Below are 24,550 nucleotides of genomic sequence, written 5' to 3' on the forward strand. Positions count from 1 at the left end.
GGGGGGGAGCATGAATGATCTCCTTTGGGAGGCAGCTTGAGAGAAGATCAAAGCAGGAAAAAAATATGCCTAGAGAAACACAGCTGGACTTTAGAAGTACCAAATTCAGGAGTACCTGGGTGGCTCAGTTGGTTGAGCATCTGACTTCAGCTCAGATCATAATCTCACGGTTCCTGGGTTCGAACCCCATGTTGAGCTCTCTGCTGTCAGTGCAGAGCCACTTCAGGTCCTCTGTCTCCCCCTTTCTGTCTCTCCTTCCACCCCCCAACATAAAGATAAAACATTAAGAAAAATGTTTAAAGAAGTACCAAATTCACATCACACCAAGATCCTTAGGACATAAAAGTACCCAATTCTATTTTGTCAAACACACTTCCCTGCTCTCAAGATTAAGTACCCCTCCCTCATGTGCAGCTACACGGCAAAGAGAGCCACAGCCCAACTCCTCTCATCTGGAGGACTACATTTTCACCAAGAAATCCTCATTTTAATTAAACTTCACTTCATAATCTGGAGCCTCCGTGGATTGTGTTTTTTGTTTTCTTTTGCGCACCCCATCATCAAACAGCTGTCACCCAAAGGAATGTTGTGGATGCCTAGGACTGGCCTTTACTTAGATTCAGATCACAGAGACCTCAGACACAGAACTCTGAAAATGTTAGAGGTTTGACAATTATCATCCTATTGACCTCTTACAGAAATACCATGTGAAGTGAATGGGACTGGTTTTAACTTTCCCATTCTACCCACAAGAAAAGTAAGGCTTAGTTTCGGGGTTAGTGGAAGCCTTAGAAACTCTTAGGAAGATCATTATGGCTGTTTCTAACACACCAAATGTAAAGAGAAAATGTGCAGAAAACTCAAGCCAAACGCTACAGAGGGGGAAGAAGTTCCCTAGCTGTTCAGGAAGGGTGAAATTGAATACAAGAATGTACACAGCATTGAAATGTAGTTGCTGGGTGAGACTCTCATTTCAGTAAAAAAGCCTATCAACCCGGGCCCACCATGAATTCCTTTAATGCTGAGGATCCATGTGAACACTTGTAATCAGAATGGGAAAGGACCCAGATAGAGGATTTTCTGCCCCAAGAGGCGACTGAAAAGAACAGGATTTGAGCAGAGTCAAGGCACTGTTAAGAATAAAATCTCAAAATTCTCCAAGCTGGAGCTAAAAGAATGCCCCAGCTCACGGCGGGTCCTGGGGTCCGTCAGGATCCAAAAAGTCTGAAATGGTTTCCCAGCCTTCATCATTGATAAATGAGACTCCATCCTGGGGCAGGGACAGATGCCTCCTTGTTCTGTCCCATGATACAATGCAACACACACCAACCCAAGCCAGGCCTGGGTCCTCGCACAGGCCTTTTCTGCACACGCAGACATGGTCAGAGGCAGAGGGCAACAGCAGCTGCAAAACAAGGATGGGGCTGGGAGTCAGGCAGGGGTCCAAGCATGAAGGGGTAGAGAAAGGGCATGCCCTGTTGCTAAGGAGGCAGGAAATTATAAGTCCATGCATGCAGGGACCAAGGCTCTAAGCCCCTGGCACAGGCCCCATTCTCCCATCTCCCTCCACTTCCAAAACACAAATTCAAAGATAAAATCGTTGGAACACCTGGATGGATCAGGTGGTTAAGCATCCTACTTCAGCTCAGGTCATAATCTCACGGTTCAGGAGATCAAAGCCCCACATCGGGCTCTCTGCTTTGAGCATGGAGCCTGCTTCAGATCCTCTGTCCCCCTCTCTCTGATCCTCCCCTGACCACACACTTTCTCTCTCTCAAAAGTAAATACACATTTTTTTAAAATTTTTAACAATTTCAAGATGGCACCCTCAGAGCATGAGACCTCAGGTATGGGGCCATTCTGAGCACAGGCCCTGGACAACTGCACTGGGCACACATCCAACTGGGTCTGTCTTGCTGGGCAGGAGGAACTCAGCAGCAACAAGCTGCTAGATAGGTGCCCATGATGGACTGGGAGTTAGGAGAGAAAAGAGTGAGCTTCAGTCAGATCTCTCACACAGGGGACTTCCCCAGGGAAGTTTGCCTTGAGAGCCCTCAGGAACCAAAGGATGTGCCCCTGAGAGAATGAGCATGTGGATTCTCACCCTCTGACAGAAATGATAGGCAGATAGCTGAGACGGCACCACAAGCCATAGACAAGGGAAGGAAGCTTGCTGCCTCCAGTATGGAATTGTTCACAGAATGGAACAGTAATTACAAACACCTGATGAGGACAGCCAATTCCGTACCAGCACTTCTACAAAAAGATGGCACTTTGCCTTCCAGCACCTCAACACCCAGACACCAGAGGAAAAACACGGTGAGAAAGCAGACCACATTTCCTATAAACACTCAAGGGTCCAGACGGAAAGCCAGTTTGAGGAAGGTGGGGAAAAGTGAAGTCCTAAAATTAATGTGCGAATAAGCTTTCCAAAAGAATAGGAAAAGTTTTTTTTTTTAATTTTTAATTAAAAATTAAAATTTTTAATTAAAAATTTTTTAAAAAAAGAAGATTTTAAGAACTGGACTGAGACTATATTAATTCCAAAGGTGACTATAAAATAGGGAATCTTCCTCAACGGTCTTTAAATGTGTCATCTTCTCAGCAAGAAAGGGAAGCTCTACTGACACCGTCCAATAATAAAGATAAAGTCATTATATGTTTGTATCGGACAAGTCGAAACTGCTCAGTCAAAATGATTACACACAACCTCAGTGATTGTTCCAGAAAATGGAACAGAGATCTCGCCCTTCCTCCTGAGAGTTTTAAAAAAGCAGTTTCCCTGAATACAAATCACTGTTTCTCTCCTTAAGACTTCAGGCCATGCATCCATCATATGACTTCCCAGCCAAATATAGTTGACCTATGTCTCCCAGGATATGAATGTTTAAGCAATTTGCAAATGACTTCCTGTTACCAATTTTTGCAACAACTTTAGAAGTTTCCTAATTATTTGGCTAAATTAATTCTAACGCAAGATGTGCCCTCATTCAGAGTGTGATTTAATTAGATGTCCTCATATGAGGCTCAATAAGATATGTAGATAACAGGTAAACCAACTTTCAGGTACATTGGTTCCTGGAGGATTAGCTGTCTGAACCTTACATCAAGGTTATGCCTTGGCAAGAGCACACTATTTTGACTGCTTGACCGATCAATTCAGTGAAATAAACGAGGAGTCTGCTTAATATACTGAATGCACCAGTTGTCATGATAAATTGACTGGATAAAGAGTAGTTTCCATTACATGTAAACAATGTGGAAGGCCTTTGACTTTGGGTTTGGGGAAAATGCAAATACTTGAGCCTGTTCTAAAAACCCATCTTGTCCATCTCAAAACCATTTTTGTACTGACACTGAAACCAGAAGATCAATCTTTCGGAAGCATGGAACCAAGGGTCAGCAAACTACAGACCACTGGTCAAGTTCTGCCCATTTCCTGTTTTTGTAAATAAACTGCTAGAGAAGCACAGTCATTGGTTTCACACTGCAATGGCAAAGTTGGATAGTTGCAACAGAAACCACTAGACGAGAAAACCTGAAATATTTACTATCTGATCCTTCAAAGGAAAAGTTGGCTTCAGCTCAGGTCTGTATCTCCCACAGACTATACCACAGACAGTTGCCACTGAAACTCTCTTTATTCTCTCCTTCCATTTCAATTCAGTGTCTGACCCTCTGCCATGATCAAGAGCAATGAAGTAGTAGTCATTGGTCTATTATTGCCCTAGAACTGTCCATAGGCTTGCTGTCCATAGGCTTGCTGTTTACTAACTGGGATTTGGGGAAGTCACCTTCATTCTCTGAGCCTAGACAATATCTAAGGTTCTCTCTAGCTTTAATGTAATGAACATTTTGTGATCCAACAAAGAGTATTCTTTTCATCTGAATAAAATGTCTTTGAACCAGGGGTGGTCACGGGGCTTTTCTGAAAATCCACCTTTTTTGTAATTAGACATTATCAGCTGTTTACAAAGTATGGATCCCGCTCACTCTCCTTCCTAACAGAATCCTTGCATTGCCCCTGTGCTTCCAGAGAAACCAACTGATCAGCACGCCCAGGGACTTTATAAGTCAATCCTGGTAGCACCTTGCCCCTTGCCAGTTACTGATTTAGGTTATGTCACAAACCCCAGCCAATGAGAAACATAAAAGAAGTCAGCTGTGGTGGGGGAAGGAAAGAGGCACTTCAAGGAAAATTTCCCTTAAGTTTAAGGAAGAAAGGAGCCTCTTTTCTCTTTCTAGCCATCGTCGTGACTGAATGTATTGCTAGAACTCCTGCTGCCATCTTGCCGTGAGCTTAAGGATGGTGCCCACCCACGGGAAGACAGAGAAGCAGACTTGACTCCGAAGCACATATGAAGCCTTTCCTGCCTCTGGTTTTTTCTAATTAAAAGGAAATAAATCTTACTGTGTAGGCATGTTGATTTATTCCCCATCAACTACTGACAAAAGGCAAACGACCTCTGGTGGAATCTGGAGCTAGGTGCAGTTCTGGTGGTGTTGAGGATGACCAGTATGCACACATGACTCTCCACAACAATAATAACTAAACAGCAAAGTTCTGTCCTCCTAAAAATAAATGTTGCACCTACTGCTCCACGAACACTGCTATCTAACCAATGCCAAATACCTAACACGAACATTTCACCCAAAAATAATTTGGAAGCATTCACGTAATACAACAGAAACAAAAATATTTTTCCAAAAAAAAAAAAAAATGATTTTTGTCAGTAGCTATTTTAACATGACCAACACATACAATCTGATATTCCCTAAGTCTTAAATAAGTGGTTAACCCTGCATTTTTTTTCTCCCTTTGGTTTAATTTAGATTCAAGTTAGTTAATATATAGTGTAGTACTGGTTTCAGGAGAATTTAGTGATTTATCACTTACATATAACACCCAGTATTCATCACAAGTGCCCTCCTTAATGCCCATCACTCCTTTTAGCCCATCCACCCCACCCACCTCCCTCCATTAACCCTCAGTTTGTTCTCTTTCTTTAACAGCTTCCCTGTTTTTATCTTATTTTATTTTTCCTTTCCTTCTGCAACTGGTTTGTTTCTTAAATTCCACATACAAGTGAAATCATAGGATATTTGTCTTTCTCTAATTGACTTATTTCACTTAACATAATACACTCTAGTTCCATCCACATTGTTGCAAATGGCAAGATTTCATTATTTTTGATCCCTGTAATATTCCATTGTGTGTGTGTGTGTGTGTGTGTGTGTGTGTATATATATATGACATCTCCTTTATCCACTCATCAGTCAATGGACACTTGAGCTCTTTCCATAATTTGGAAAGCTGTTGTTGATAGCACTGCTTTAACACTGGGGTGCATGTGCTAAACTCTCAGTACTAAAAAAATCCCAATCCAGTAACACTGTTAAGACTCCAAGCAAAAAAGAAAAAGAGAAAAAAAAAACTGTCAATGTGTGGCTAAAGAACAGTGAAGATCTGGTGATCGTGATGTCAGTTAAGTACATATGTACATATGTATGTATTTAGAGAGAGAGAGCATGTACAGGCAGGGGGAGGGATGCAGAGGCAGAGGGAGAGAGAGAATCCTAAGCAAGTTCAACGCTCAGCATGGAGCCTGACACGGGGCTGGATCCCATGACCCTGGGATCATGACCAGAGCCAAAATTGAGTCGTACCCTTAATTAACTGAGCCCCAAGTTGAACATTTTAGAAACAAAGAATCCCACTGTCTTGGAGGGAGTGTGAGATGGAAACCTGTGCAATCCCTCATTCAGCCATAAGAGATTATCCCATTTCTCCTACTTAGGCACCTCCAAATAAACTAGTTCAGTCTTCCTGAGGCCAAACACACCACAGCTAAACATGACAGTTGGGAATGTTTTCTCTTTCTAAATGTCCTAACAGGACTCACATAAATATCTTCGACCATTCTCTCAGTTGTCCAAGGACAACTCACCATCAGCTTAATTACCATGGGACAGAGGTTCAATGGGGGAAGACATTACCAGAGAACATGTGCACTTAACCATTCACTGAGTAAGTCCAACCCACAGGATACAATCGTAAAGCAATTTTATGTTTGTCTTTCTCTGTCCCTTAAGATGTGCTCCACAAGACTATTATTGCCCTGGATGAAAATGAAAGTTGACTCCATGAATTCTCTGGTTTCTCTTAGGTCATTAAAAAGTTCAACTGTTACTTTAAGTGACAAAAGGCAGTTTCAATTTGGTAATTAGAATACTCAACCCTACATCATAATCAAAACATGGTCTTGATACAGAGTTGAAGCTTTTTACCTCCTTTATCTGTGTCTGCTGCAGATAGAAAGTGTGCAGACAATGGGATGTCGTCAGCTGCTTCTTCTTTTTCCAGTCTAGTCTTTCCACTCCCACCTACAACTTGCTTATGGCAGTTCCCAACCCTCCCTCCCCAAGAGCTATAGTGAGGAGTGGGAGGAGAGGCAAAGGAGCAGAAAGGTTCTAACCTGACCAATACTGTCATGAGCTGATGTCAACGCTATCCATGGCTGGATAGCAGGTGCATGTTTTAGATCTCCAAGTGGTCTCCTTAGACTTGAGAGGGGAAAAGTCTCCTTAAGAAAACAGAGAAAGCACAACTTATGCCTCTCCATAGGTTTCACTTTGACTTATTCTCCCTAGGAGGTCAAATCAGCAATTCTCCATCAACAACCTCCTCCCAAGGTCATTCTTAAATATTCAATGTCTTCCCTTTTATTATATCTCCTGTGTAAAGTAAGGTCCTTAGGAGTCATGATTCCTCCACCTCACACCCATTAGGACGGCTACCATCAAGAAACTAGAAAGGGGCACCTGGGTGACTCAGTGCGTTAAGCATCCAACTCTTGAATTTGGCTCAGGTCATGATCTTCTGGTTTGTGAGATTGAGCTTCACGTTGGGCTCTGTGCTTACAGTGTGGAACCTGCTCGGGATTCTCTCTCTCCCTCTCTCTCTCTGCCCCTCCTGTGCTTGCACATGCACATTCTCTCTCTCTTTCTCTCTCTCTCAAAGTAAATAAACAAATGTTAAAAAAACAAACAAACAAACAAACCAAGGGTCCCTGGATGGTTCAGTCAGTTAAGTGTCTGACTTCGACTCAGGTCATGATCTCACAGTTCATGGGTTCAAGCCCCAAGCCCCATCTCAGGCTCTGTGCTAACAGCTCAGAGCCTGAAGCCTGCTTCAGATTCTGTGTCTCCCTCTCTCTCTGCCCCTCCCCACTCACGTTCTCTCTCTCCGTCAAAAATAAATAAACATTAAAAAAAATGTTTTTAAAAAGAAACCAGAAAATAACAAAAGTTGGCACGGAAGTAAAAAAAAATTGTAGCTTGTGCACTGGTGTTGGGAATGCAAACTGGTGATACCATTATGGAGAAAAGTACAGAGGTTCCTCAAAAACTTAAAAGTAGAATTACCTTATGATCTGGCAATTCACCTTTTGGGTGTAAACCCAAAAGAGTCAAAAGCAAGTTCCCAAACACATATTTATACACCCGTATTCATAACGCAGCATTATTCACAATTGTCAAAAAGCAGAAGTAACCTAAATGTCCTTCAATGGCTGAATAGAAAAACAAAATGTGGTATATACATCTAATGGAGTAATTATTTGGCCTAAAAAAAGAAGGAAATTCTGACACGTACTATAACATAAATTAATATTATGGACAGTATGTGAAATGAAATAAGCGAGTCACTAAAAGATAAATACTGTATGATTCTACGTATATGAGGTACCTAAAGTAGACAGATTCATAGAGACAGAAAGAATGGTTGTTGTCAGAGGCTGGAGGGAGGGGAGCATGGGGGGTTACTCTTTGATGGGTATAGAGTTTCAGTTTAAGAAGATGAGAAATTTCTGGAGGTGGACAGTTGCAGAATAGTGCCAATGTACTTAATGCTACTGAATTGTACACTTAAACATGATTACAATGGCCAATTTCATACTCTGTGTATTTTGCCACAACTAAAAGTAAAATTTGAATTTAAACACTAAAAAGTCATGATTCCTTCTGCTACCATCTACTTTGAAAATATACTCCCTACTTTAGCCTCAGCTAAAACCTCCATGTTAATATCCTACCATATATTCATCAACTACAAGGTGTATTCTGACTTCATAAATATTAAAATGTGAAAAGTGATTTGTCTTAGAATCAGCAAGATGTGGTATTTGAGATTTTCAGGCAAATCAGCCACAACTCTAGAAACATTACTAAACCTTGGTGGCCAGTTTACTCCTAGCCTATTACCTCATAATTGTTCTAGCAGAGTATAAGACATTTTTCCTTGAATGCATTTTCCAAGCCCCAACTCTCACCAGGCTGATTTTGAAAATTAACTTGTCTCTCTGGAACCACTTCTGAATTAAAATTAATGTTCCAAGTCTCTTTGACCCACACCCAATCACTCATACACACAAGGAGAGGACTCATGCCTATAGAAGTATTTTCACACTCGGAATTTAAAACAGCATTACCTCAACATTTCCAATTACAGAAAACTTAACCACAAGAAAAAAATAATAATAATTGGATGCTTATCCTAAAACAATATTTGGGGCTGATTTAAAATGACCAAGTCTTATTATTTTTACCCTTGTCCTAAAGTATAATAGGAGGTGCCAACACAACACAAGGAAATCCTTGAGAGGAAAATGGTAAATCATTCATATTATGACTGGGAGAGATTTACAGGTGTAATGGAAAAGCATAAATTCAGCAAGTGCAAGATTAAAACATAGTATATATGAAGTTCACTTAGCATTAAACTCTGAGCTTAACTGCAAACAAATATGTTGAAATTGTTAACTCTACAGAGATTGAAGAGTAATAAGTTAGCAATGACAGGAAAAATACCAGTTTTACATCATACCCATAGCAGAAAAGCACTAATCAATATACATTACCGAATGGTTCATGGTCCACAGTCCTTCACACAGGGAGAGAGTGTAATGGGAAATTAAGAATCGTCTAGTACAGCTTAGCAGTTAAGAAAGTCAGGCTCGTTTTCTGAAATTCCCTGGGTTCAAATTTCAGCTCTGCCACTTATTAGCTCCAAACACTTTAATGAGATCCTTAATCCTTCTGTCTCTTCATCTGTAAAATGGAAATAAAAATAGCACCTAATTAATAAAGAAGATGGGGAAATTCAAGGTAATAATGCAGCTAAAATACTAAGCACACTGCCAAGCATACAAGAAGTTCTCAACTAATGTTCTTTTTTTACATAATAAAAAATATATAAACTTTCCCTCAATAGCAGAGGTTTGGAAGAAATGTATAACTTACTTATCTGAGTTTTTTGACTCATATTTCACTTGTTCTTGCCTACATAAATATCACCAAAGTAATCTCAAGTTAATGAACAGGTAGCTAGTTAATCTATAGCACTAGTTCCCAAACTATAGGACTCATCAGAATTACGTAGAGCGTGTTAAAAACACAGATTGCTCAGCCCTACTCCCAGAGTTTCTGATTTAGTAGGTCTGGAGTGTGCCTGAGGATTTGCATTTCTAACAAGTTCCCAGGTGATCCCGACTCAGCTAGGCTGAAAACCACTCTTGGAGAGCCACTGGTCTACACTATCCTACCTCCATGACTACCATCATCTTCCTTTTCAAAGCTTTACTCCTAACACTCTTCCTGATCCCAAGGACTAAACTTGAGTGATTCATTCTAAAGACTGGCTATCACTCTGTTCTGATGGCCAGTTGATAGCATGATACATCACCCACACAGAACTATCCAAAAAAGGTCAGCCACCCTCAGACTCCACTATATCTGAATCCTGAGTCCGAGGTAGCCAGGCCCCATGGTCCATAGGAATGGTCCTACTCAATCCTATGCCTATTGTACAGCTTCCCAGAGACATAGAGAACCCTCACATGCCTGGTAATCAAGGCTGCATAACCCTATCTAATTTCTTTCTGCCTGGGTCCTTCATACCTTATTCCACCTCCAGGATCTGCAGTGTCTGAAGACCTGCATGGGGTTATTCAGTAGATTAACAGAACCTGATTTTCTAGCCTTCTTAGTCAAGTGCCCTAGCTGTTTTCATTTATGAGAAGGTCACAATGGCACAATGGCATATTTCACATGCACACACAAAGATGTAATGAATAACACTGTTTATTAAGTGATATGGGGTTGGAGATATGACCTTAAGAGCAATGTGAACTAATTCCCCTCCCCCTGACAGGATAGCTCTCACTCCTTATAATCTAGAGAGCCACATGCATCAGCCAGAAAATCCCTTACCCTAAAACACATACCTGATTACTTTCCTACCACTGCCTTTATATTTTGACTTGTCTTTAAATAAATTCCTTAATCATAGTGAAACCAGAGTAGCAGACCACTTTAACGGTTTACCAGTTCCAACTCAGCATGAGCACAACATTTTTTAAGTGCAGGAAACATTTTAGTAACCTAATACAGTTTTTCTGCATAAAACCCTATTGGAAACTCCCAATTAGTTTCTCTCAGTGCCTACATTGTAAAACTTCCCAGCACCAGTGTTGGATGACATCCCCACCCTAGAACTCACTTGGACTTCAGGGGTCTCTATGGTGTCTGACCCAGGAATATCTGACTAGCCCAATATACCTGAGCCCACACCCACATCTTGTGCTCAGATACAACCTTTAGAAGTTTGACACTGAAATCTGTCTGCAAGTGTCTTGAATTTGCCATTTGCCACTGGATTCCATGTCTAGCGTGTGCTTGCCAGGCTCTCATCAGTGTTCGCTCAGCAGCCCATGGATTAAAACTTGGACCCCTCTCTTCAGTAAGTGCTCCAATAATCCCAAGGCAAGGCTGGGTCATTATAAACATGTATATAAAGCTGATGCTACATAATTCCTCCAGGTCATTGGTTTCGTGAAAGAGTAGAAGACTGAAATTATCCCATCCTTCTACCCCACCAGCATGGAAAGTTTTTGAAATACAGAAAAAATACCTTCATAATAGATTATATCAATAACTTTCATCATACAAATATTAAATCAGGATACACACACATTGAGACACATATTCTAAGAGGTTGTCCTTTCCTCCATGTCACTGAATTTCAGACTCCTGTTTATTTTTCCTAGCAGCCAGTCAATAGATACTGTCTAAAATTGTTGAATCAACAAATAGAGAAGTATACTATTTAAAGCTACAAGAATAGCCAGCAAAAAAATGAAATTGAAACCTATTCAAAGTGATAAGTACTAGGGAATTTGATTTGAGAAATTAAAAATGGAAATGGGTCAGAAAACTTTGCTTTATATTTTATACCTTTCTTTACTGCTCATGTTTCTTACAATATGCACATATCATTTCTATAATTGTAAAAAAACAAATATAAAATGAGTAAATAACATCCTCATTAGTAAGGGATTAGCTAAATAAATTAAGCATATGCATGCATGTTGGTTCACAACCATGGGAGCTTCCCAGGTTCAATCTAAAGCTGGCCCCCATACTCGGAGGGCAAAGAGAGACTTAAGAAATTGGTAAGTGGCAGTTTTATTAAGTAAGAAATTTATTTAAAGACTCGTCTTGGGTGGCCATAAGACAAGGAACAGTGGGCATAATACACATTCCAAGGACATAAGAGGAGGTGAGGAGCCTCTGTGTCCAGGTCTAGCTCCCGAGTCAACTGATGGGCACGTGTCCTCTTGATGACCTTCTCCAACAATGCAATGGAACATCATGCAAATACTAAAAAGGAAAAAAGAGCATAATATATAGATATAGAAAGATAACCTTGGAATGCCATTAAATTTAAAAAAAAAATAGTTGCAAACAACTGTAGCCTGATTCAACTCAAGTAAAAATTACACACACACACACACACACACAGACCGTATAAGCATAGAGATACCTGGGAAATACAGCAAGCTATTAGATTTGGGGAAAATGAAGAGATAAAGTCCTTCACTTTTTTTTTTATTTCCTATGCTTTTATAATTTTTGAACTTTATATGAGGAGCAGATATTACCTTTGCAACTTAAGAGGTACAATTCTTTAGAATAAGTAAACACACGTGTATGCTTTTTGACACCCAGAAAATATAAAGCAGTGGGCTTAAGTCATATTTGTGATTTCACAGAACCTTGAGGGAGAAGGAATCTTAAGACGCCCAGACAGAATTAGTGCCTTACTCAGAATCACACGTGGAAAGTATCAGAACCAGGTTTAGACAAGCAGAGGAAGACGCTGCATTAAACTTCCAAAGTTCTAAAGTAACTCATAAATGAATAGTGAGAAGGCACACTAGTTATCAAACACTGTCTTAGACAGTTCAAGTTGCTATGACAAAATGCCAGAGATGGGAAGTTTAAACAACACTTATTTCTCATAGTTGAGGTTGGGAAGCCTGAGATCAAGGGACCATTATGATTGAGGGGTTTTTTTTTTCTAATTTTTTTAATGTTTATATTTATTTTTGAGACAGAGACAGAGCATGAGCAGGAGTGGGGCAGAGAGAAAGAGGGAGACACAGAATCCGAAGCGGGCTCCAGGTTCTGAGCTGTCAGCAAAGAGCTTGACACGGGGCTCAGGCCCACAAACCTTGAGATCATGACCTGTGCCGAAGTCAGATGCTCAACCAACTGAGCCACCCAGGTGCCCCCATTATGATTGAGTTCTGGTGAAGGCCTTCCTCTGATTTGTGGACATCTGGCTGCCTTTTTGCACTGCCTTCTTGCTGTATCCTCACATGCCACAGAGAGAGCTCTGGTATCTTCCTTTTCTTAGAAGAGCATTAATCCCATCATAGGGCCCACCCTCATGACTTCAATAAACCTAATTACCTCCCAAAAGGGTCTACCTCCAAATGCTAACACATTGGGGGTTAGGGCTTTAATATATGAATTTGGGGGGGTAGGGGACACAAACATTCAGTCCATAATAAATACTTTTTCATATAAACAGTAGGCAGAGCAAGGTATCACCTGTTATACAGATGAGTAAATCAATGTCCAAAGGGAACAGAGAATCCCCCAAAGTCATGCAGCTATTAATCAGCAGAACCCACTAACATCCAGGTCTGGTCACCCTTGACTGAATATTATCCTATTCTCACATTAACCTTACCCTTTCCTTAAAAAAAAAAAAAAAAAAAAAAAAATGAACCTTGAAGGACAGTTTTCCACACAAGAATTTAGAAACGGAAGAGTACTTTATAGGTTATAACGGAAAATGAGAAGGCTTATTAAGCTGTGATTAGCTCACAACCTATCCCACTTTAACAGCCTGTATCGCTAACCATGTCAAAGCAATTTGTCATCCAACGAAGTCTGGTGATTAACAAATAAGACTCAGGCCCCATCCCTCTCAGAGGCCAACATTACCTTGATGTAGCCCTCAGAGAGTCTGACTCCCCAGGGTCCTGGAGGAAACAGAGGTGGTTCCTAGAGCTTAGCCACCTTTCAAGTGCTCAGTAGCTATGCGTGACCAGTAGCCAAAGCATTGGAGAACACAGCTTTAGAGTTCATCCAGGTCTGAGATTTTCAGACTTTATTTATTTATTTATTTATTTATTTATTTATTTATTATTTGTTTGTTTGTTTTGAGAGAGATAGAGACAGCGCCAGCAAGGAGGAGCAGAGAGAAAGGGGGGGGGGGGGGGGAGAGAGAGAGAGAGAGAGAGAGAGAGAGAGAGAGAGAGAGAGAGAGAGAGAGAGAATCCCAAGCAGGGTCCACTCTGTCAGCGCAGTGCCCAATGTGGGGCTCAAACTCAGAAACTGTGAGATCATAACCTGAGCCGAAACCAAGAGTCAGACACTTAACCAACTGAGGCACACAGGTGCCCCTATTTTCAGACTTGTAAAGAACAGAAACTTACAAAGTTCTGTGCAGGACCCCAACACATGAAAGATCGAAGCAGGATGGGTGTAGATGGATGGGGTGGAGTGGGTGGCTAGGAGCTCACCCCACTTGGGCCCTACAGCCTTTCCATCCTTCCTGACTCCCACACATGGCATGAAAGCCTCACTGTAAAACCCCTCCGGTCCAAGGAACAAAGTTTGAAAATCACTCCACCCTCACTCCACCGCCATATATTAAATGTGAGGAAGCTGAGAACCAGAAAGCTGAAGTGGCTGGCCTCACTGGGCCATCCCTAAAACCAGAGACCTCTGGCTCTCAACCCAGTGTTTTTCTAGTCTGGGAAAGGAGTGAACCTGTCAGAAACAGTAACAAAAAGACACAGACATCCCTCCCCCATCCCCAGCTAGAACGGGTCCACTGTCCATTTCAGAGGAAGGAGCACCAACACTCAGATATTTTCTCAGTTTTGGGAGGAAATGAATACAGGAGACAGAATACAGTAAAAAGAACAAATTGGTCCATTCATATAAAATGCTTCATTTTAAAACACTATAAAAGAGGTCAAGGGAAGTACCATTTATTAAGCACTTAACTATATTGGCTGGGGAGGCACTGTGGTTGAAGGTCATTATTTCCTTCTTCCTTCTCACATTACTCCTCAAAGAACAAATGACACAAACTGGTCCATATCTTAAACAGAAGGACCCACTGTGTGGGAAAGATCATGCCTACACATGCCACACACTCTCCTGTTTCATGTTTCCTCCATGCTTTGGGGCTGTTACACTGAACCACAACCTCCCTACAGGTCAGCCCTCCTGGGCTCTCTCATTTCTTCCTGTCACTTTAGGCTGGGTGCATATGGTAATGAGATTGACAATTACTGGGGAAGGGAAGGGATGGTGAAGAGAAGCCAACATGGGTCTTGAGTCCAAGTCACAAGCTGTAACCCAGATTAAAACGTAAGCCTCCTATTGGAGACTTGGGATGACTTGGGAACTCACTAGTGATAAAATGACTCCTCCATTGATAGATGCCAAGTGTCTATGAAAGACGTAATAACCAGATAATTCCCACCTCCATGGAACTTTTTTATGTAATTATCTCCCTTAGAACTCATTGAAAGGGAGAATTATATGCTGGGCAAGACAAGGAGATTCCTCAACTCCTAGCCGTAATTCTATCATGATACCATGAAAACTACACCATATGATTCCTGATACTAAACATTAGTCATTTTGTAAGCATTATCTGGTTAGCCCTTATAACAGCTCTCTAATGTAGGTAATTAGTGTCCCCCATTTTATGGGCACGAAAAGTGAGGCACAAGGGAACTAAGTAACTTAACCAAGTTCTAGCTGCCAACAAATGATCAAGACAGATTCATTGCCAAGTCTCTTTAACCCCTGACATTCACATGACTTCCCTTTTACCATGCTATTGTGTCTCAAATATTACTGATCTAAGAAGACACTCTTCCAAATGTAATCATTTCACTAGCTTCCAAAATAAAGTGTTCTCAAAAGGAAAATTGAACTATTAATAGAGAATATAAGCAACTCACAAGGTCTAGCCAAGTTCATGACTGCATCCCACAGTTCATCAGTCCACATAGCTCCTTACATTTCTTATGTGTTCCTACCACTGGGCTCTCCCTTAGTAAAATGGGGGCTGGCATCCTTGGAATGAATGTAGCCTCTTCATGCCACACCACCAGCAGTCACTACATAAGCCCACAGCTCATAACAAACCTGTAATAGCCAGCAAGGGAAAGAAAAAAAAAACAGCAAAAATTCTAGAAAGTAAAACGAAGTTATGAAGCTCAGATCTGTTAAGCATCTACTCTGTGCCAGCCTGTGTCTACCCTATCTCCTTTAGGTAGTTCATTGGGAAATTTTTAAAGCTTTGTTGGAAATAGGGATCCAGAGCTTTGAGGAGCCAGTGGGAAGTCCTGGCTGCAGTTGAGACCCCAGTTATAAGAAATACTGCAAAAACACTAAGCTGAACACATGCGTGAAAGCTTAGGCATGAAAGCAGGTCCTCCTGATTCAGGATTAGAGGATAGCTCTAAGTGAGCCCCAGAGGAACCTGTTAGATGGTTAACAGTAATTTCAGCTAAAATGTTAATGACTGCAAATAGCATAAGGGAAGTGCTTAGAGGAAGGCCCCAGAAGAGAGAAAACACATTCTGATAGGGATGAGTGATTCCTCTCCATTCCCAACAGCTACACCAATTGCTCAAGAATCTACTATAGCACCCTCTTCTTATCATCCCAAGCCCACATTTCCCTGATACCTCCATTGCATGAACATATCCAATTAACTGGCATAGCTCCTTCCCTCATATCCAGACAAACCTGTTTGTTAGCTGCCCATTCAGTATGTACATCTATTTCCACCTTGCTTTGATTTACCTGTGATGCTGATGTTCTCTACCTCTGAATTATTATAGGTTCTTATAACTAATATCCAAAAAAATCTCACTTTGACTTATTCTTCAGCTTCTTTCCTTCCCAAGCAGACTTTTGAGGGTAGAGACCCTATGTTGCGTTTTTCTTGGGTATTTCCCACAGCACGTATGACCTATGGTCCACTGATATTTATATGTATGTGCTGATAGAGATAGATGAGAGAGCGAAGGGGTACACCAAAATGTTTTTCTGAGGGGTCCGAGGTTTAGACTTACAATTTTGGATGCACACCAATTCTCATGTTTTCAATCCCTGGAATTAAACTCAGCACAGTCTCGGATAATCTAGATTTACGTTGTAGCATACTCTTTCCGAGAATCATTTTGTCTCAATTATTTTTGTTATGTTTCGTGTTTCGTTTCTTGCCAGTATTCCCAGAGACTATTAACATTTTAAGAAGCTTGGAAAATGCAACAAGACAAAATACCATCATAGGAGAATATAGCCCTTTCATGGTCTCCTCTTGGACGTGGATAAGCAGATTCTAACAGTCTCTTTGTTTCTATTCCATTGAGCTGTGGGGTGATAACATTCACTCCCTGTTTCACAGAGGACTAACAGCCCATTTGGGTGAACACCAGCGTCTTACAACATATTAAGCAAATGCATGTATTGACCTTTTGTAGTTTCTTTCCCTCATGCTTTCTTTGGGCTCCCATTAGAGCATTCTACTTAAAATGGGAAGTTTGGTGGGGCACCTGGGCAGCTCAGTCGGTTAAGCGTCCGACTTCAGCTCAGGTCACGATCTCACGGTCCGTGAGTTCGAGCCCCGCGTGGGGCTCTGGGCTGATGGCTCGGAGCCTGGAGCCTGCTTCCGATTGTGTCTCCCTCTCTCTCTGACCCTCCCCCCGTTCATGCTCTGTCTCTCTCTGTCTCAAAAATAAATTAAAAAACGTTAAAAAAAAATAAAATAAAATGGGAAGCTTGGTTTCAAGCTTCACCACCTTCCAGACGTGCTGTAATGTAAGGCTGTGAGTTTGCCACTGCAGTGAGAGCTCATCTTTCCCCAGGCAAAAAGCCCAAAGCCGCACCGCGAGGGCTCCCGGAACACACACCATCTGCGATTGCCTTCAACCCTCTCGGCCACAAACATGCCATCCTAGGCAAGTCCCTGCATTGAAGGAAAACAAATCTCTTTGCATTGTTTTCCTTCACATACAGCACATAGCTGAATAGCAAGCTGGAAGGAAGAATTCTGGATTTGCTAATCCTATGCAACATGAGGATGGATCCAAATGCAACAAATTAATAACATTAATATAACATCTGTTGCATACTCAACATGTACCAGGTTTCATGCTTGATGCTCTATACAAGTAATGAGAATTTGAAGAGTCTCTGCTTGTTCTGTTTTGCTTTGTTTCATTTTGTTTTCTTTCGTGGGGGGGAGGGTGCTCGCTTGGTTTTTCTGCCACAACAGTTCCATTAGGATCTACTGGGCTCCCCCATACCCATGAAGTGGTAGAAAATGTTACCAAGATCTCAGACTTACCTCTTAACTTCCTTAACAGCAGCCTGTCTCAGGCTGGTTCTCAAAGACAGACCCTGTCCTTTTCACATTGCAATTGTAGACTCACTTTAAAACCAAAGCTCTCAGCTCTGCAGGCTGGATTTGAGATTCCAGCAGCTGAAGGTGAGGGGCCCTGGTCTGCCCTCACCGAGTTGCTCCTCACTCTTCCTTGTGCTTTGCCCACAGGTGGCCTAGGATCGGAGGGAAAGGAAGACAAGAGATAGGTTTTCCCCTATGATGGCCCCACAGTGTGGCTCCTTTAGGGAGGAGGACACCATCTCCTCCTCCTTCCCATTAAAGAGGAAACTGTTCTCTACTTCTCTGGGGGTGGCCTCTGTGGCAGATATTCAGTTCCAGATCTATCAAGGGACATCTGTAGGTCTTCAAGGTGCCACACGGGCCTCCACTGCACAACTCCTAGCCTGGAAGACCCTCCTCAGACACCCCTTCTGCCCTCCTTAAGGCATCTACCCGTCAGGGCAGCCCACTGGGGGGATTCAAGTAGGAAGGCGCAAGTGTAACCACTTTCTTGGGAAAACTGATAAGGGAACAGAATAGGACCATTAGTGGAAAAACTTGTGAAATAGGAAAAAATCTAGAGTTTAGTTAATAGTAATGTACCAGTGTTGATTTCTTAGTTTTGGTAAACGTACCATGGTAATAGAAGTTGGTAACAGTAAGGGAAACTGAAACAGTAAGGGAAACAACACAAGAATGTTGTTCTATCTTTGAAACTTCTCTTACCTAAAATTATTCTAAAATTTAAAATGTTGTTTTTAAAAGTTAAAGTGAAAAGTCTTCAAAGATAATGCAGGGGCACCTAGGTGGCCCAGTTGGTTAAGCATCTGACTCCTTAGTTCAGTTCAGGTCATGATCTCACGGTTCGTGAGATCACTTAGGATTCTCCCCCTGTCTCCCTTTCTCTCTGCCCCTTCCCTTGCTCATGCATGTGCACTCACTTGCGCTCTCTCTCTCTCTCAAAATAAATTTTAAAAAAACACTTAAGAAGATAACACATACATTCTTAAATATATTATTCCCTCTAAAATACATAAATGTGCATTCATTACCTATTTTTAGAAATAAAGCGAAGATAATTTCTTCAAATATGGATCCAGTGAATTGCACTTTGCAGTTTTCTTATATAAACTAAACCCAGATGATAATTAGTCATCTCTAATTTTCAATTTCAGTTTCTTTAAAAAGACATCGTAATTTAAAGGGCTTGGAAAGTATTCTGATGACAATGCTCTTCTACATTTTTTTCCCAATCCTTTATAGCTAACATGTTACATTAAATAAGATTCATTTTCAACATTCATTAGAATTTATAAATATATACAAAAATAGAGATTGTTATAACAAATGTTCATGGACCCATTACTTGGCTCAACAATTGTCAATATCTTGCCAATACTCATACATGCTTTTTCCAAAATACTTTAAAGCAGATCCCAGTCATTTGTTTTGCTACCCATATGTATGGAGTATCTCCAAGTAATAAGGGGGTTTCTTTTATATAACCACCATGCCTTCATCACAAACAAAAAAATTAACTATAATGCCAGATCACCTAATACTCATTCCCTGATCCTGGAGGAGATCCTGGAGGAGATCCTGGAGGAGGGCAGAACTGAGAACTACCAGGGGGAGAAGTTTTTGAGAAAACACTCAGATCCCTAGATCCTTCTCCACTTCATGCTGCTGGGGAAATCCTTTATGGATGAGATCTGGAGGTTTAAACTCTCTAAATTATGGTCTAGGGTCTTGAGAACATCAGGTGCAGATATTTTTGACCATTAAAGAGGAAATTCTGTTTAATATTTTAGCTGCAAGGAAGAACACTTAGCAAATGAGTAATTTTCTTTTTTTTTAATTTTTTTTAACGTTTATTTATTTTTGAGACAGAGGGAGACAGAGCATGAACAGGGGAGGGGCAGAGAGAGAAGGGGACACAGAATCTGAAACAAGCTCCAGGCTCTGAGCTGTCAGCACAGAGCCCGACGCGGGGCTCAAACTCAGGGACCGTGAGATCATGACCTGAGCCGAAGTCGGCCACTTAACCGACTGAGCCACCCAGGCGCCCCAGCAAATGATTAATTTTCAACTAGCTGTTCTTCAAATGAAAAGATCTATGATTTTTTGCTTATGACCATGTGACCCAAAACACAGATGGTATCACTGTGGTTATGTATGTCTTTGGCTCCTTGCTATGAAGTTCAGGGAATTTAAGTTATTCCTTATGTCTATATGGGAAGTACCTTTGATGTGAGCATAAACTCTGACTTGCATCAACTAATACTTAATCTTTGGAGAAATAGGCTTATGGTTCTTGCCCACTCACATCATTCCTTTGCCTGAAATCCTAATATTGCTGCCTTTATACCTAGCAATATTTGTAAAGTCAACATTGTTTGAATCAAGCTCAAGACCCATTCCTTCATGGTATTTATTACTTTCCAACCATAAATATCTGTTCATCTCCTTCCTTCTAGCACCCACCCATCTGTATAACAGGTATGTACACATGTATGATGATATATATATTTATAGGTATCCCTTAATTTTATTGTGTCTGAGATTATTCTCTAACTGTTCCATGCATGTTCTTTGGTCCTCTGTCAAAGTGCAAAGTACTTGAATCCAGGGATCACGTTTCACACATGTGGTTTTTCCCACCATGTTTGGCACAGCTCTAAGTTCACATTATACCAAATGTTTCACAAAATACAGTGTGTGAATTCCCTCCCTCAGAATCACCAAGGGTGTTGCTTAAAAAGCAGATTATGAAGTTCTAGAGATGGAGAGTGGTGATGGCTGCACAACAATGTGAATGCACAGTACAGAGCCATACACTTAGAAACAGTTAAAATGGTAAATTTTACATTATGCATATGACCACAATAAAATTTACATTTTTAAAAAGCAGATTATTAGGCCCAATGGATCAGTGAATAAGAACCTGAAGGAATGATACCTGAGAAATCACATTTTCATAGTTCTTCCCCAGGTATTTCCTTCTATTTTTTTAAGTTTATTTATTTATTTTGAGAGAGAGAAAGAGCATGAGTGGGGAAGGGGTAGAGAGAAAGGGAGAGAGAATCCCAAGCAGGCTCCACAGTGTCAGCACAGAGCCAGACACCAGGTTCAATCTCACAAACTGCAAGATCATGATCTGAGCCAAAATCAAGAGTCAAATGCTTTACCAACTGAGCCACCTAGGCACCCCTCTTTTTTAAAATATTTTAAGTAATTTCTACACCCAACGTGGGGCTCAGACTACAAGCCTAAGATCAAGAAATGCACATTCCACTGACTAAGCCACTCAGGCACCCCCCACTTTAGGTATTTCTTATGCAATCTGGCTTCAAAAGCATCACATTAGATAGCCAATAAATAACAATAGTTTTCTTGTGTAATTGAGTAATGGGAAATTTAATCTACATTTAGACTATATCTAATGCTGATTTACAAGGTCAAATGGCTCAGTAGGCTTAGTAAAGACCCAAGCCAAAAAGTCTACCTCTACCACCTAGAAATATTAACTCTTTATAAGCCCTTTTCCTTAAAAAAAAATCTTTTATAATAAAAGTTTCCTGTATTCTTATACTCTATATGAAAGTTTCATGAAGTATTCTCTACTTCATGAAGAGTTCATGAGAAATCATGGAAGAAGTGTAAACTCTTATAAAATAAAAATGTGACATAAATTGTCAGCAGCATGACTACAGGTACCTGACATGCCCCTGCATGATTTTGGTCAAGTTCATCAACTTTCACACATTCCAGTGAAATGTTCTCAATGGGAGCAAAGCCATTCAAAGGCTCACTTATCACTCAAATTGCTATCATGAGTGCCACATGAGCAGTAGTTTGTCGAATTGAATGATCTAAGCAGAGGTTTGCTGAATTGAATGATTCAAGGTTTTCTGAATATGCTTGATGGAGATTGACTACTGTATCAAACCTAGCATCTACTTTAAATGATTGAAGACCCTGAAACAGTGCTGAGACCATATTATTCTCCGTCAAGCATATAGTCAAGGCAGGATTCCATATGGTTAACCTTCCACTCGGCTTAACTACTTCCAACCGCCAAGGAGACCAATCTCTGTCAATGTGTGGCTGTAGGAAATGACCTCAGTCTACATCTGAAGATGGCTGGTATCCCAGAATTCCCAATTAAAAGCTTTCAAAAGTAACATGGGAAAATATTGTGAAACTCTGGGCCAGGCTGCCACTGAGGGTGCAGCTGTAGACAGAATGAAAAATATTGTTCTGGAAAGCAAAATGATGAGACTATTCAAAACATATAACTGAATAGAGTTACTTGACATGCATGATAAAGTCAGTGTAGGAACGGAAGATAAATTGCAGAGATGTGAGTTGGAGGAACTAGGTGACAGCAGTACCATCTATAGACCCAAGGAAGTGAACAAAAGGTGAGGGCTTAGGTATAAAAATAATAAGCTTATTTAGAAACAGAAAGTAGAATGATGGCTGCCAGGGGCTGGGGGAGAGGGAAAAGACAAGTTGTCCAACGTGTATTGAGCTTCATATTTGCAAGATGAAAAAGTTCTAGAGATCTATTGCACAACAATGTACATATATCTAACACTATGTATTGTACGCTTGAAGATGGTTCAGATGGGGGGTGCCTGGGTGGCATAGTTGGTTAAGGGTCGTCGGTTAAGTATCCAACTCTTGGTTTCAGCTCAGGTCATGATCTTATGGTTCATGAATTTGAGCCCTACATTGGGCTCTGTGCTGACAGTGTGGAACCCACTTGGGATTCTCTCTCTCACCTTCTCTCTCTGCCCCTCCCCTGCTCCTGCTCGCTCTCTCTCTCAAAACAAATAAATAAAGTTTAAAAAGAAGATGGTTAAGATGGTAAATTTCATGGTATGTGTTTCTCACCACAATAAAAAAATAAGTATTACATAGATTGACTTAGAGACAAGATATTGCCGTTCCTCACATACCACAATTCAGTATCCAACAGGTTGATCTTAACTGCATAATATACTCTGAAAAAAATAGATGATTTTATATCACTGTAAACACTTAGGGAAATAAATTCATCCATCCACAGATATACTGAGCATCCATAGAGGTGTGACATATTTAGTGACATTAGATATATAATGTTTGATGTATAATAATTTTCCCAATAAACACTTAAAAGACCATAATTTTAAAAGTCATATTTTACCATTTGTCTGGCTAAAATTATAACTTGTTCTGGGCAAGTGTGTTAAGTTGGCCTGAAATGAGAAGTCACTCTCAACTAACTCTCTCAACCACATCATTTCCCTTTGAAACAGATGTCTTGGTTGAAAAATATTCATGACTATGTTTCAAGTATGGTCAAGCACTAAACGAAAACTATTTGTGAGGTAAGAATATAGTAATAGCCCATGCTCTTATACCACTGCTCACTAAATTTAAATCCTTTGCTTTAAAAACCTCATGTTGGGGCACCTAGGTGCTCAATCAGTTAAGCATCTGATTCTTGATTTGGCTCAGGTAAGGATCACAGAGTCATGGGATCGAGCCCCACGTCAGGCTCCGCACTGACAGCACAGAGCCTATGTGATATATCCTCTCTCCCCCTCTCTCTCTCTCTCTCTCCTACTGTCAAAATAAAGAAACTTCTAAAAAATAATAAATAAATAAATAAATAAATAAATAAATACCTCAATGTCAATAAAATAACAAAAAGGGTAATAATGGTAGAATATATCATTTTTTGACCACTTATTAAGCCTGGCAACAATTCTTCAATGTAAGTATGTTACAGATTTACCCTTCAAAGTCTGTTTTCCTTGCATTTCCCAGCCCTGCTTAGATAGAAGTCAAAACCCTCAGAATCAGGCATGGTGGATTAGGGTCAGTAAGTATGAAATAATTTTAATATTCTTTGGTTATATCTATAAAACAGTCATTTAAAATTGAAAACATTTTAAACAATTAATAGCTCAGAAATTATAGACATAGCATTCTTACAACTGACTAAATAGCATACTATCCATGTAGGTCTATCTTCACCAAACTTAGTAGCAAATAGAACACTTGAGAACGAACAAATTATTCTCACATGTGTTGACCACATTGATTCCGCCATTACTTTAATCCAATGGGTACCACTTTTGATCATGCACCCCGATGGTTTAAAAAAAAAAAAAACCACATACCCTACATAGTGCAGGCTCTCTATTGTTATATAGTGAACCACTCCCAAACTTAGTGCCTTAAAACAATCACCATATTATATTTCTGGTTTTGTTGGTCCTGAATTAGGATGGGTCTCAGTGGGTAAGTCTTCTGTTTCTTTGACTAGGGTCTTTCAGCGAGCCTATTAATGACTCAGCCAGGCTGCTCTAAAGGATATAAAACCACTTTGCTCATAAGCCTGGTACCTTGAAAGGGGCAGCTGTAAAGTTAGGTTTAGCCAGGTGCCACTCTCTCCATGAGATCTCAGAGTCTTTCCACATGGTCATGGTCTCCCCAGCAGGGTAATCCCACTTCTTACATGATCACGCAGGACTTCATGGGCAAGCGTTCTCTGTACAATGGAAGTAGAAGCTGCCAGTCTCTTAAGGATGGGGCACAGAAGCTGACATAGTGTTACTTTTCTGATATTCTATTGATCAGAACAGTCAAAGAGCCAGCACAGATTCAAGAGAAGGGATATAAATCCCTACCTTTCAATGGGAGGAGTATCATAAAATTTGAGAC

General features: G+C 40.6%; 1 long non-coding RNA gene across 1 annotated transcript in view; it reads right to left on the reverse strand.

Moving 5' to 3' along the window:
- LOC128312341 (uncharacterized) overlaps positions 1–24,550 on the reverse strand; it is a 150,677-nt gene that overhangs the window by 67,911 nt on the left and 58,216 nt on the right. Inside the window, exon 2 of the long non-coding RNA XR_008291466.1 lies at positions 8,919–9,108. This is a non-coding gene — a long non-coding RNA (uncharacterized LOC128312341). The remainder of the gene's footprint in view (positions 1–8,918; positions 9,109–24,550) is intronic.

Source organism: Acinonyx jubatus, chromosome D3, assembly GCF_027475565.1.
Source record: "Acinonyx jubatus isolate Ajub_Pintada_27869175 chromosome D3, VMU_Ajub_asm_v1.0, whole genome shotgun sequence".
NCBI lineage: Eukaryota > Metazoa > Chordata > Mammalia > Carnivora > Felidae > Acinonyx > Acinonyx jubatus.